Source organism: Delphinapterus leucas, chromosome 4 (genome assembly GCF_059928025.1).
Source record: "Delphinapterus leucas isolate spDelLeu-1000000601 "Yukka" chromosome 4, BTC_Dleu_Yukka2, whole genome shotgun sequence".
Classification (NCBI taxonomy): domain Eukaryota; kingdom Metazoa; phylum Chordata; class Mammalia; order Artiodactyla; family Monodontidae; genus Delphinapterus; species Delphinapterus leucas.
Genome location: NC_143132.1, coordinates 67,919,204 through 67,933,588, shown reverse-complemented (window position 1 = coordinate 67,933,588; position 14,385 = coordinate 67,919,204).

Here is a 14,385-nt window from a genome sequence, read left to right as displayed (position 1 = left end):
CCTTTCCTCCCATCTCCGATTACGTTGTCTTGTTAATCCTACCATCTCTCTCCACTCTGCCTTCCCTCTTCCATTCTTGTTGCCACTGCCTTTGCCAGACTCCCATCACCCCCCACCAACTTCCTAATCGCAAAAGCTTTCTTTTCTTTCTACCTCACTCCTCCTACCCACTAGATATCGACAATCACAGCAGTACCAAGCATGACCCTAGCACAATGGATTAATTATTGGGTTCATCATTGTGACTTCAGTTTGCAACAATTAGAATACAAAAGTTCTTGAATAATCACTAACATTTCAGTTTTAGGATCTATGGTAGAGATTTTAAATTGTATCCCTTGTACCATACTCCTTTTATGGCACAGTAAAATAGTTTTTAGCTGGACAAGGTTGTCCAGAATAAAGACTACTTTCTCCAACTTCTTTTATAATTATATGTGGTTATATGACTATGTTTTGGCCAGTAGGATGTAAGCTGAAGTGCCCTGAGGCAGCTTCTAGGAAACTTTGCTTAAGAGACAGTTGGCGTTTGTTCTTTCATCTGCCTTCCTCCATTCTGCTGCATGGAGGTGGGTGTGACAGCTGGAGCCCATATTGAACCATAAGCCTATCCCAGGGAATGATGGTGCCATGAGCTGAGGATTTCATGGAGCAGAAGCTCTATATCAGACTGTTCCTGGACTTTGACATGACAGAGAAAAAAAGCTTCTAGCTTGTTTAAGCCACTGTTATATTTTTCTCACTGCAGATATATTAACAGTATCTATCCAAGAGTCACAAATAAACTCATTCGTTCTCTTTATTGTAAGTTCATTTCATTTAAATCATATATAATCATGTTTACCCTCCTGCAAAAAGTATCGCAAATACAAGCTGAAGCTAGTATTTGTTCTTTATCTCAATGGCAGATATGTTTGGAAGAAGAAATGACCCGTGGAACAGCTGGTTTTACATTTAGAACGTCCTTGAAATCACGAGGAGTGTTTCAGTACTGACAGGTGATTGATTGATCATTGAGCTCCTCGTCCAAGAGACTTGGAATGGGAGGTCAGAGCAGACTGGTCTATGGTTCCACAGGTTCATGAACTTCTAAATTCATGCAACTATTTATTCACTCAAGAAACATTGATTGAGCTCCTCTATTTGCTAGACACTAGGGAGTACAAGGTACTGAGGAAAGAAAGTTGAGACAGTTGCCTTCAATGTGCTCATGGTTTAAAAGGAGACAGGAAGATGTATTATAATTACAGTGATACAAAACCTAGGGAGAGGCATGAACTAAGCATTGAGAAAGTACAAAGGGAGGAGTGACATTCTTTCTGGTGACTGCCAGGACACTGAATTAACTCAAGGTGGGGACTGGAAGCTTCATGAGGGTAGGGCCCGTCTCTTTTTCTCATTGTAGCCTGGTACCAAGCACAGTGCCTAGAGCTTAGTAGATTCTCCACAGATATTTGCTGAATGAATGAATAAATCATAACCAGTAAAAACCAGGGGCTGGTTGGGCAATTCTAGGACAGAACAGGGAAGGGGTCACCCCACAAGACTGAAGGTTCCCAAGGGCAGGGGCCTCATCATGATCACAGTTGCAACCCCAGTATGGAACAAGGAACCTGGTACTGAATGATGATGCTCAAAAAAATCTGTTGACCTTGCATTTGTCCAAAAAGCTGGATGGCTCATCCAAGTTCCAGAGTTAAGGACAAATTAACACAGGATAGCAAGGCAAGGTTAGGGTCAACACAGCAACACTTCAATGCTCATCAAAGTAAAAACCCTGGCTTTTGCCCCTTGGCTTTAACATTTCTGGAAATTGTGTAACTCTAGAGCAGAATGATTTTGCCCGCATTCCAGCTAGAGAAAAGAGAGGCACAGATCTTCTGAACATAAAACCACTCTTGTAAATTAGAAGCACAACAAGCTCAGAAGCTACAATTTCTCAATTCCTAGGCTGCAGAAATAAACATTCTAGGTTGCCTGGAAAGAAGGTGGCAACCAAAATTGATTTCCAGTAGAGATCATTTATCATTTATCTTCGCGGGGTGAGTACACTGAGTTGTCTCCGGTTTACTGTGATCTTTGCCCTCTTTTGTCACTCTGATCACAAAGAATACTAACAGTAAGGCGTGAAGCCACCACTGCAGAAAGGTGAAACGTGTATGTTTTAATGAGGGTGAACAGGGAAAAACCTGAGGAAGTTCAACCAATAATCATGAAACCCCGCGTAGCTGGCTCTGGTTACAGCTTTCTTTACCTCTTGCTGAGGGGACACATCCACAACGTGGGTTATTCTATGCACCTGGTACACATTTGCCAAAGAATTAGGGACATCTCATCTGTCATCACAAACGTGACCGTCCTCAGTTCTGTGTCAGACTCCATGCTTTCTATATTAAAGCAAGGGGCATCTTGTTTCACAATGAGGGCCCTCTTTCAGCACTGGGGGAACACAAACTACCAGGTCACACTCGGCTGCCTCCCTCCAGCCCTGCTTGCTGCCCGCCCGCCAGCTGCACAGGGTCTTACCCTCCATCTCCCCGACGACAGGTGTGACTTTTGGAGAGTCCATGCCTCATTTAGCTCTGGTAATGGCTTAACTGAGTCGGAAAAATGCAAGGACAGGAGCGTGATAAAAACCAGCTGAGTTGGGTCCCCGTTAGTCACTGGAAAAAGCTATCAGGGGAGGGAGGTGAAAAGATGAACGAGAATGGGGAGGAGCAGCACGGGGGGCGCCGAGCAAAGTGGGGCAAAGAGCGGAGACTAAGCAAATAAAGAAGACAAATAGGAGAGGAAACGAACATTCATTAATGTTGTACTATGAGCTCCTTGACGCAGGGCCTGGTCTGTCCCTTTCATGGCCTGGGGACCTGGAGGGGCTCCGTAAAGGACTGAATATGTGTGGAGTGCCCATGGCATGATACACTGTCTTAGCAGTTTATGAAACTATTGCAAGAAGAAAGAAAGTGACAGAAGAAGAAAAAAGAAATAGAATGGGTGTTGAGGGGGGTGAACAATTAAGGTTAAAAAATGACAAGAAATGCTCATTTCTCCAGTCCAGAATCTGGTGAGTTGAAAGTAAGTGGACACTAGCTTTGGGCATTAACATTACTAATGCAGGGTGGTCCAGGACTGAGTGAGTTCCCTGGGACATGGGACACGAGATACGAAATTCCTTGGCCTGAAACATTTGCCTTAAGTAAGCTCTGCTGATGGATATGTTGATACCCACAGACTTAATGAAACGGTTCAAAGACATGCAAGTCATGTTTTTATAAAGAAAAATGCCAGAGCTTCAAGTCCTACGTGAAAGTAATGTTTCTGTGGGATAACATCCTCAGTATTGCCTTTCAAAATCGCAAGGAACCCTGACTACCCAGGCTGGAGTTTTTCAGCCTGGTGTCCCAAGACGTGCCACCGCAAGGTATTCTCGTGTAAGATAAGTTTGGGAATTGATGTGTACTCTGTGCCAAAGGGCACATTCACCTCCTAAAGGCTCTTGTAAGACCTGCAGTAAAGAAAACTGCTTAACTTTAACCCACTCATTCCCAAATTTATTTCGGCCTGGGACACTTTTCTCCCTTCAGGACACTTGCTACAATGCTGTGAAATACAGGCTTGGGAAGTGCTCACCTAGTGGAAAGCATAAAACCCTTCACCTGAGCCTCTCCCAGTCTCTCTGGATGCATTTTTGAATGGAGAGGTATGTCTGCCTCTCACTGGACCTAATATTTTTTGTAACCCCAGCTATGAAATTCCAAAGGGTAGTACCAGAAAGAAGGAAGGACTGAGGTGGGTTAGGTGAATGCGGATGTATTCTGCCGTCATTCTCTGGTCTCAGGCATATATGCCCTCTCTTTTCTCCTGAGGGAGTTTCTGCTATACTCAATAAGTTTGCACACTGAGCCCTTCTCTCTCCTACTTGTAGCTCTTCTGGCCTTGCATTGTGTCCACCTACAAGGACCATTGGAACATGCAGTGGAGTGCTGGCAAACCAGCTCTCTGAAGGCAAAAAGAAAAAACAAAAACAAACAAACCCCCAAATGCCCTGACTTGTAGTGTTTGCTGAATATTCCCACCATGGCTAATTTCAAGCTACCAATGGTTTAACAACCAACTTGCAAAAATCCTTGATATTTAACCATTGCCTCTTGTGAACTGGTAGAACCTATTGCAGCATACCACTGGGACACATCTCTAAGTAAGTAGAATCCTGGTCTTTGGAAAAACTGCCCAAATTACTTTATAGGCATTGTGAATCTTTTATCTCCTTCTGTTTCCATCTCTGCTCCAACTGTTAGGAAGCTGCAAGCCAAATTTGTGGCCCAGCTCTAGCTAAGATAGAAACCAAAAGTGTGCATTTTTGTGTTCTAATATTACTTATAGTATTACTTTTTATTTCTTACTGCTCTTATTTCACTCCAATTTCCTCACCATGTTAAATCTTTCATTTTTATAAACAGTGATAGGGATATAAACACACAGACAAACAAACAAATGCATAAATCTAGAGTTTTGCTGCAGGCAATTGTGTCCCCAGGTGAAACTCCCTGTGTAATTAGGAGGAAGGGGCCTGGGAAAGTCATTTTTGCCTCAATAACTGAGTGGGTGGATTTAAACAGACCATTTGGGACACCAGGTCATTAGTTTAAAATACAGAATTTTAGAGGTAAAAGGGACCTGGGAAGTTTATCTGGTTCACACTGAAGGCTTCTGACACACTGATGTTTGGACTGTGGTGGCCAATTTTATCATAGTAGGAATTGGAACTCAGAACTCATTGAAAAAACTGTGTGAGGTTTGGTGATGAAAAGGAAGTCATTTTCTTTTTTCTTTTTTTTCTGATTTGTCAGAGCACCCTAGTGTGTTTTAGTATTATTTTAGGTCTTCAGAAGATTAAACTTACTTTCAATTATAGCCTAAAATCTATTTTGGGAATTCTCGTAGTTTTAATGGACCTCAGGTGCACAAAATTGGATTAATCAGAATCCTTGGTTGGTGACGTATCTTTATCATTGGCCCATGCCTGGTCCTTTTTTATTTCTTTATTATTATTATTAAAATTTTTTCTGTTCTTATATCTTTCCCATTTTTTCATCAGAGTTTTGGTCCTTTTCCCCTCAAATTTTAAGACTTCTTTATATATTATGGATTAGCCCTTTATCTGTGATACATGCTGTAAACGTTTTCTTCTAATTTGGCAGCTCTTCTTTGACTTTACCTTACTATGCAATTTTAAAAAACATTATTATGTAGTCAAATTTATGAATTATTTCTTTTATTGCCACTGGATTTTGAGTCAGTGTTAGAAAGCTTTTCCTTACACTGAGTTTATAGAGGAACTCACCATACTTTCTAGCTTATTAAATTATTTGCTATCTTTTTTTTTTTTACATTTAGTTTCCTAATCAGTGTGGAGTTTACTTTTGTGTGTGGTGTGAGGTATGGATCTAATTTTGTCTTTTTTCCAAGTGGCTGCCTCGTTGTGCCAGCAACGTTTATTAAAAAGCCCATCTTTGCTTCCATGATTTAAGATGCCACGTTTATTATTTCCATATTTACCCAGATCTAGTTCAGGTCTTTCAATTCTATTCTCCTGGTCTGTACATCTATTCTTGTGGCAGTAGCACCCTGTTTTCATTATGGGAACTTATAGTATGGTTTAATACCTGGTGGACTAGTCCACCTTTGTAGCTTTCATTTCTTAGTGTGTTCCTGGCTATTCCTGCAGGTTTCTTTTTCCTTATGAACTTGAGCATGAACTTGTCTAGGTCTCTAGATATTTTTATTGGAATTGTGTTACATCTTTATGATGAGGAATCTTCCTAAGAACAGAAATTCCTTTCCTTTTGTTCAAGTCTAACTCTGTGTCTTTCAAGAGTGTTTCATCTTTTAGGTTTTGCACATTTTTGTCAAGTTTATTCCTAAGTATTTAATTACCTTTGTTATTATTATAAATGGGGCTTTCTTACCATTATCTCCTCTAGCTGGTCATTGTTTGTGTCTATGAAAGCTATTGAGTTTTGTATGTTAATTATATATCCTGATACCTTACTGAGTTCTTTTATCATTTAAATTAGCTTTATTGTTCATTGATTCTCTAGTATTTTCTAGGAATATTATTTCTTTTTTAATTGAGATATAATTGACATATAATATTATATTAGTTTCAGGTTTACAACATAATGATTCGACATTTGTATATATTGTGAAATGATCACACAATAAGTTTAGTTAACACCGTACATAGTCACAAGTTTTTTCTTGTGATGAAACTTTTAAGATCTACTTTCTTAGCAACTTTCCAATATACAATACAGTATTATTAACTATAGTCACCATGATGTACATTACATCCCCATGGCTTATTTATTTTATAACTAGAAGATTGTACCTTTTTACCAACTTCGCCCACTTTTATTTCTCTATTTCTAAGTTATTATTATTATTTTTTGTGGTACGTGAGCCTCTCACTGCTGTGGCCTCTCCCATTGCGGAGCACAGGCTCAGCGGCCATGGTTCACGGGCCCAGCCACTCCGTGGCATGTGGGATCCTCCCGGACTGGGGCACGAACCCGTGTCCCCTGCATCAGCAGGCGGACTCTCAACCACTGCGCCACCAGGGAAGCCCTATGAACATTCTTGAACATGTCTTTTGGTGAAATATGTTGAGTACATACCTCGAAGTGCAAATGCTGGGTCATAGAATTTGTGTATGTCTAGCTCCAGTAGATACTGCCAAAAAGTTTTTTACACGGTTGTAACTAGTTTATCTTCCCATCAGCAGTATATAAGAATTTCCATTAATCCATCCTTGCCCACCCTTGGTATTGCCAGTCTTTTTGATTGTAGTCATCTCTTGCTTTCCTTTTATATAGATATATTGTATCTACCTGTATTCCTAAAAAGTATTTTAAAAAATTTTAGTTGTTTTAAACTTTATACAAGTGTATCATGCTGTAATCTTTCGAGACTTTTTTTTCACTTGATATTATATTAATAAGATTTGCCTATGTTACTCTGTTTTACTATAGTTCATCATTTGATTGCTGTATAATAGTCCACTGTGTGAGTATATCACACTTCATGCATGCACTTTTCCACTGATGGGCATTTGGCCTGTTTCAATGACATGGCAATTCTTTCCTTCAAGTTTGCTCTAGGACTGTTCGGGAATAATGCAAGAGCTCTATGAACTTCTAAAGGCACTTAAAATGGATAACTGCTGGGCTTCCCTGGTGGCACAGTGGTTGAGAGTCCGCCTGCCGATGCAGGAGACATGGGTTCGTGCCCCGGTCCAGGAAGATCCCACATACCGCGGAGCGGCTGGGCCCGTGAGCCATGGCCACTGAGCCTGTGTGTCCAGAGCCTGTGCTCCGCAATGGGAGAGGCCATAACAGTGAGAGGCCCGCATACCGCAAAAAAAAAAAAAAAAAAATGGATAACTGCTATTAGCTTCTTGCACATTTGCAAGGTCAAAATGACATGCCCCAGTGTTTTAATCATGCTGTTTTAAAGAACATTGTTTTCCTCAAAGTTAGTGAAAATCACATATATTGGGTTGGCCAAAAAGTTCTTTCAGGTTTTTCCATAACATCTTACAGAAAAACCTGAATGCACTTTTTGGCCAACCCAATATTTTAAAAATTAGGGCCATTTCCTCTTGCTTACTTTTCCACTGCAATGAAAGACCAGAGTCAGAAAACTCCCATTCATTTAAAGGTAGAATAGAGTGGTCTTCATTTTTTTCCAGGCTTAACAACCCAAATTTCTTTCAAATGTTTCTGCTTAGGGCTGTTTCATATTTTCTAGAGATATATGCTAATATCCCATGGACTTTCTCTAACTCCTTTACGTCATTTTTTAGAGTATGCTAACAAAAATTGGTACCATGTTTGAGACTGGCCTAAGGTTGGGGGGCATCATGTCCCAGCCCTTCCATGACTGTGTTTTGTTGCCTTTTGCCCGTAACTCCGTAATTTGGCTGACTCACATCCACATTCTGGTCATTTAGGTCCTCTTCATTTTTCTAATATACATTTGCTTGAACAGTCCTATCCGAACTTATATTTGTATTTTTTAAATCCCCAAATATATCACAGTGCAATTGTTGAATTTGCATTTTATTACTGAAGAACTATAGCCCCCTGTTAAATTCATTTTGGATTTTGTTCCCATTTTTGAAGGACCATGTCTCCCTGTCAGAAAATGTCAGTGAAAAATTTAAGGATTTATCAACTGGCCTCTCCAGCTTAGCACAGGAGAATCGTGAGCCATCATTTAAAAAATAAATCCTGCAATATGCCCCCTTCCATTGCCCCTATGAGAAGATGCTCCATTGCTAATGACATCTGCAGCTGTTCTGGAGGAAGCCTGTCTCAAAGTAATAAGCCTTTTCCCCAAATAAATCCCATGGATGTTTCTATAAGCCTGACTTTGAAGCTGGATTATCCAACACACCCTCACACATGGTGGAAACCCAACCAATTGATTTTCTGTAATGTGGTACCCCTCAGATAGAAATGTGACGGTATAAAGAGCCTCATATCTGTCAGGCTGGGTACAGGGCAAAGTGAGGTCCCTGGATCAGCAGCAGTACCTGGGAACTTGTTAGAAATGCGAGTTCTTGGTCCTACCCCAACCTACTGAATTAGAAATTCTGGGGGTGGGACCAAGTAACCTATGTTTTAACAAGCCCTCTGGATGAATCTAATGTACACTCAATTTTGAGAAACACTGCACTAGCTCGGGTTAGTAGTCTGGTCTTGGCCCTGAAAAATCTGTTTCCTAAAAATGATCTTCAAAATGAACGTGTTTTTTTTTTTCCCTAATACTATGACTCTCCCTCCCCCACACCCCTGAGCATAACCTAGCAAAACAGAAATGCGCAGGAACACAACAACAGTTTCCTGTCAATGTCAATTCATTCTTCAGATTCCTTGAAATTTTTCTCATGCGATAATTGCTAACATTTTATGACACTAGTTTTCCAGGAAACACAGTTCAGAAATCATTGCTCCATTGCTAGGGTAACTTTCTGAATCTATAATCAGTATGCATGTTCTGTGAACTACAGAAAATGCCCATTTACCATAGACCAGCCACTTCTTGCCTTTTCTCCCAGAGAAATGGAGGGTATTTACCTATCTGGTTACCATTCTCTTCTACCTTTCCCTGGCAGAATCTTGGGACCTCTACTTTTAAACTTAAATCTTTCATTATTAACCATTTTCAGATTTGCAAAATTTGAGGGAATATTCCTCACAGCCAGTGCATTAGCCCCAGAAGCCCGGGAAGGTCTGGGACCCTTTTTACATGGGGCCATTAGAAGTCACCTTCACGAATCCCCTCTGTTCAGCACCACCAGTCTCTTCTGCTCTCTGGGAGTCCTTCCAAGGGCTCAGAAAGGCCTCTTCCTCAGGAGCTGGAACAGTCCTGAATACTCTGCAATCCCTGGCCATCCAGTGCATTCTTAGTGCCTCTCTGCCTGCCCCTGAGCCAGTGAGGGGCTCCTGCAGAGCTGGCCGGGGTAAGAAGCAGCCACCAGAGGCCTTAAAAGAACTTTCCCCATCTCAGGTCCCCATTCGTTTCTTGAAATAAAATCCTATTCTCTTATTTTTGCTTTCTTCTCTCTTCTCTCCCTCTTTTCTTTCCTTTGTCTTCTGGAAGTTTCTAAACTTTAAAAAAAAAGCCTTCTTCCAATCTTTCTGATGAAAAATAAGGCTCTTTTAAAAGTTACATGTAAGGATACACTATTCCTTTCTTATTCAGCTGTGCTCATGTGTGGATTACATTTGACCAGGGGTCAGCAAACCAAGCCAGTGGGCCGAATCTGGTCCACCTGTTTCTGTAGATAGTTTTACTGAAATACAGGCATGCCTATTCATTTGCATATTATCTATGGTTGCTTTCGGGCTAGAAGGGCAGATTTGAGTAGTGATGACAGAGACTGTTTGGCCCACAAAGCCTAAAATGTTAACTGTTTGGTCCTTTACAGAGAAAGTCTGTTGACTCCTGCATTAAACTGAACACAGAGAAAACTCTACTTTTGCCATGACTGTATACTGACAGCTTTGGAAATAGTTATGTGCCGGTGAGAGCACTGGTTTCTGCAGGTAAGAAGGAGCTGACTCCACCAGCTTTCTCAGAGGAGTGAGTCCAACAGTCTGTTTTGTGGCCAAACAGGTCACTTCTTCCCCTTGGTTGCCATCTGATTCAGAAGGCACCAGGCGTGGTGTCTGTTTACCATTCATTCACATGAACAGAATAGAGTGGGTTGTGCGGTGAGACTCTCCCGCCAGTGAAAAAACTTTAGCTAAGAATGGGAAGTCCAAGCTGAATCACCAGCAGCAGCGCTTTCTGCCCCTTCAACCCTGGCAAATGAGTCAGTTCTCTGGCAGCCAGTGACCTTCCTGCGAAGACGACTCTGAGGGAGGGTATGATTGATGTGGTGTGGCTGTACAGAAGTACAACAGAAGTACGGCTACCTCCCAAGTAGCCCAGGCATAATCTGGGTGGGGTGTAGGCCCAAAGGAAAAAGCCCAGGGCTTCAAGCGAGGGAAGAAATGTTCACTCTGGAGGTAGTCTTAATTCCGCTCCCTCATCGCTGGATGGGAGCAAATTCCTGTGTGAAGTCGTCGTCTTGCATTTCCCTTCCTCACTCCCCTGCCCCACCACTTCAAGGCTCCACTCCCTAACACCCTGAGGCCCAGAGCTGGGTGAGCATCAGCAGCGGATGCCCTTTGGCCAAGGAACACTAGGACGGGGCTAGAACTAGGGTGAGGAAGGAGAGACAGACAGCGAGGGTGCAAAATGCAAAAGGCGCTGCTTGCTGTAGTGGCCCTAGTCCCACCCTGCTTGAGGAACACCCCTGTGGTTGGACAAGAGGGTCCATTACTCACTGCAGAGAAGTAGACTGTTAGAAAGGACTTACGGGGTTGGGGCTTGTGCACGGTGATTCTGGGGAGGGTTTAAGGAAGCAGAGCTTTGCATGCTGTCAGGAAGCAGGGGTCATTTTATGATTGGGTATCTTAGTAAATCTTGTCTAGAAGGAAGGAAGACTAGAGTGATGCAGAAGCTGTAATCGGTAAAGCACCAGCAGTCATCTGAGCCAGGATGAGGGCATGTTTGGTCATTTTTGAGGTTTGGACAGTGTTCATTTTGTGTGTGTGTGTGTGTTCAGGTGTGACTGTGGAGTGGTGACAATGTTAATGTGCTTTTGTCCATGTTCGGATGTGATTGTGGAGTGGCCTTATTTTCGTCTTTATTTATCATATGGTCAAAGAGTGGCCGTGTTTGATAGTGATGCTCTATGAAATTGCTTATATTCAACAGGAGAACACCAGGGCCTCACTGGCAGTACAACCCTGCTCCTGGCTATCAGGGGCCATTTTTCTCTTTTTCACTAACCACTTCACTTTTTTCAAAGTCACAAAATCACAGGATAGGGGAAACAGAGAGGACTTTAAAAACCACCTAGTTCAGGGCTTCCCTGGTGGCGCAGTGGTTGAGAGTCCGCCTGCTGATGCAGGGGACACGGGTTCGTGCCCCGGTCCGGGAGGATCCCACATGCCGCGGAGCGGCTGGACCCGTGAGCCATGGCCGCTGAGCCTGCGCGTCCGGAGGCTGTGCTCCGGGAGAGGCTACAACAGTGAGAGGCCCATGTACCGCAAAAAACAAAAAACAAAAAACACCCCACCTAGTTCAAAGCTCTCATGTTTAAGTTTAGGAGATGAAAGCTCAGAGATGTTACCTGCCTTGCCAATATCACACAGCCAGTAAGCATCACAGGTGGCATGTCACAGCTGGCATTGGGACCCATGTTTCTTGACTCTGAAAGCCCTGCATACACTGGCTCTACCTCCTCAGCAGCCTCATCCATAGGTGCAGGGAGAGCCTACCTTGCTCTCCCTCTTTCTGTGCTCCAGCCTGCCCATCCCTTCAGTTCCTCCAACAGGTCAGGTTCTTTATTGTTTTAGGCCCTTCCCACAAGCTGTTCCCTCTGCTTGGAATGCTCTTCCACCCCTATGATCTTCACCTCTTGCTAAATCCATTCCTCCTCATCCTTAGGGACTGGCTCAAACACCAGTTCTTAAGCAGGCCCCTCCTGATTCCCCAGGCCCCACTCTCCTGTGCTCTGTGCATCTTGCTAACACTTCCCTGCCAGAGTCCCTCTGAGTCTCCATGCAGTCGGGAGTCTGGTCTATCTTGTTCACTGATGTATGCTCAGGACACAGCAGATGCTCACTAATGAATGGATGCTTTCCCCCAAGCCTGCTGGAGGCTCTACCACTAGAATTTTTTTTATAGTAGAGTAAAAAAAGGATTCTGAAATCTTGGGGCCTCTATATAAACGTACAGTCTGATTGCAAGTAAAGAATACAACGGGCTAAAGTAAAAATGCTGACGTGTTGCAAGGAGGTGGAGGATTAATTTGATGATCTTATTCCAACGTCGTCTTTCCTGCGATCGCTATCTGGACATGCGGGTGTGCTTGAAAGAACAGCGTGCAGCCAGGAGCCCTTCACACCCCTAAACCAGAGAAAGGTCCTGGAGTCTGAAGCTGCTATTGCATCATTATCTAAAATGTTAGAAGAGAATATAGAGAAGACTGACATGAAAAAGTGTATAAAAGCTAAGATAGTTCAGAGAGTTCTTATACATATATAGTATTCTGGGGCAGGGGGGAGGCAGAGAGGGTAAATGAATCTAGCTGAGATTCAGCTGATGAGAACTATGGCGGCTCGTCCCAGAAAAATGCACACCTGCACATGATTCTAAATGTCTCAGGGGTTTCATGTACCTGAAAAAAAGGTTATGTGACTTGCCCACAGAGGTAGAGCTAGAATAGAAGGCTTGTTTCCTCATTCCTCATGTAGTATCCTTTCCCTTACAACAAAATGTTTATTCCATCACGAGCGGCAACAGGGCATAACCTTTGAAGGTACGGGCTCTGGATGAACCTGGGGTTCAAATCTCTGCTTCGACAACCACTAGCTGGTGACTTGGGGCAAGTTGTTTAATTTCTGTGACTTTGTTTCCTCATCTGTATAACAATACAGGAATAACAACAGCAGGTTTGCTTATATTAAAATACTTGTAAGAACTTGGCAGAGAGCCTAGCACATAGTAAATGCTCAAGAAACTTAGTTCTTCATATGATGACGACAGTGATGCCCCACTTGAATTGAGCAGAACTGTCAGTGTGCCATCTCCCTCTGGTCCTAGAACACACCTGGTTTAGTTCACCTGCGGCATGGCTGCCTTCAGACAGCAAGTGTATGACGATGAGACAGGACTGCTTCAGAAAGCCAGGCACGTCACCTGACAGCTAGATTAGAGAAATGGAACCCTCCCAGATGCAGTTAGCATGCTGTCCACAGGGTGGATGAGATTAGCTGTGTGACACACTCTTACATGGGATCATGATCAAAACATTTGCTGACATCTCTAAGGTGACACAGGCCAGATGGTGACATTCAGAAAGCTGCAAAAAGTCTGAACTGAGGGCAAGCAGAACAAGCAAGGAAAGACTGCTGTAGATTCCACAGGGAGGGATGGGTTTCAGGTTCCCAATGTGCAAACCCAACAATCTGACAGGTCAACGCTACAACTTGGAAGCCTGCTAGTGAAGAAACCAAGAGAAAGCACTCGGGCTGAAGAAACCTGGTGGAGGAGACCGTGGTTCTAGGCTCGGCTTTGCCACTGCCCCTTGGGACCAGCTGCTGCCCTTTTCTGGGCGTTGGTCTTTTCATCTGTAAGTGGGCCGGAGTTGAGCAGCGCGGGTTTCGTGGGTCCTGCGAGGGCCTTTCTATGCAGGCGGAGCCTCAGTGACTGCTGGGCTTAGAAGTGGCCACTCTTCCTGTCCCCTCCCCTCGGCTCGTGGGTGAGAGGGTCTCCCTCCTCCTTCCTACCCACCGCCCATCTCCTGGGGGCTCAGCCACCGTCCTGCGGCTAGGGGCGCCGTGTGGGGAGAGAAGGGCTCTCCCCGGACGCGGGCTCCTTTCTCCGCCGTCAGCAGCCAGCCGGTCTTTCCGCCTGTGCGTCCATGCCCACATCCGCCGCGGGGCTGGCTGTGCTGGAGCAGAAAGATTGAAGATCGATTTTCAGCCCCAACCCGGCCGTGGCGTCAGCAGGGAAGAGAGATTGTTTTGACTTGTGATGCATGGGGCTAGAGGAGGGGCCCTCTGGCCTTGGGCGCCGGCTCCACGCGGGATGCTGCCTTTGAGCCTTCCTGGTCCAGGCGGGCCATTCCTCCGAAGGGCCGCCCCTGCGCGCCTCTACTGGGCTCGGAGCATCCAGGCCCAGGGTCCTAGCTCCACCAGGGGTTATTGATAACTTAAGATCAGCGACATACTCTAAGCAGAATGAATACGTAATTAGAATCCA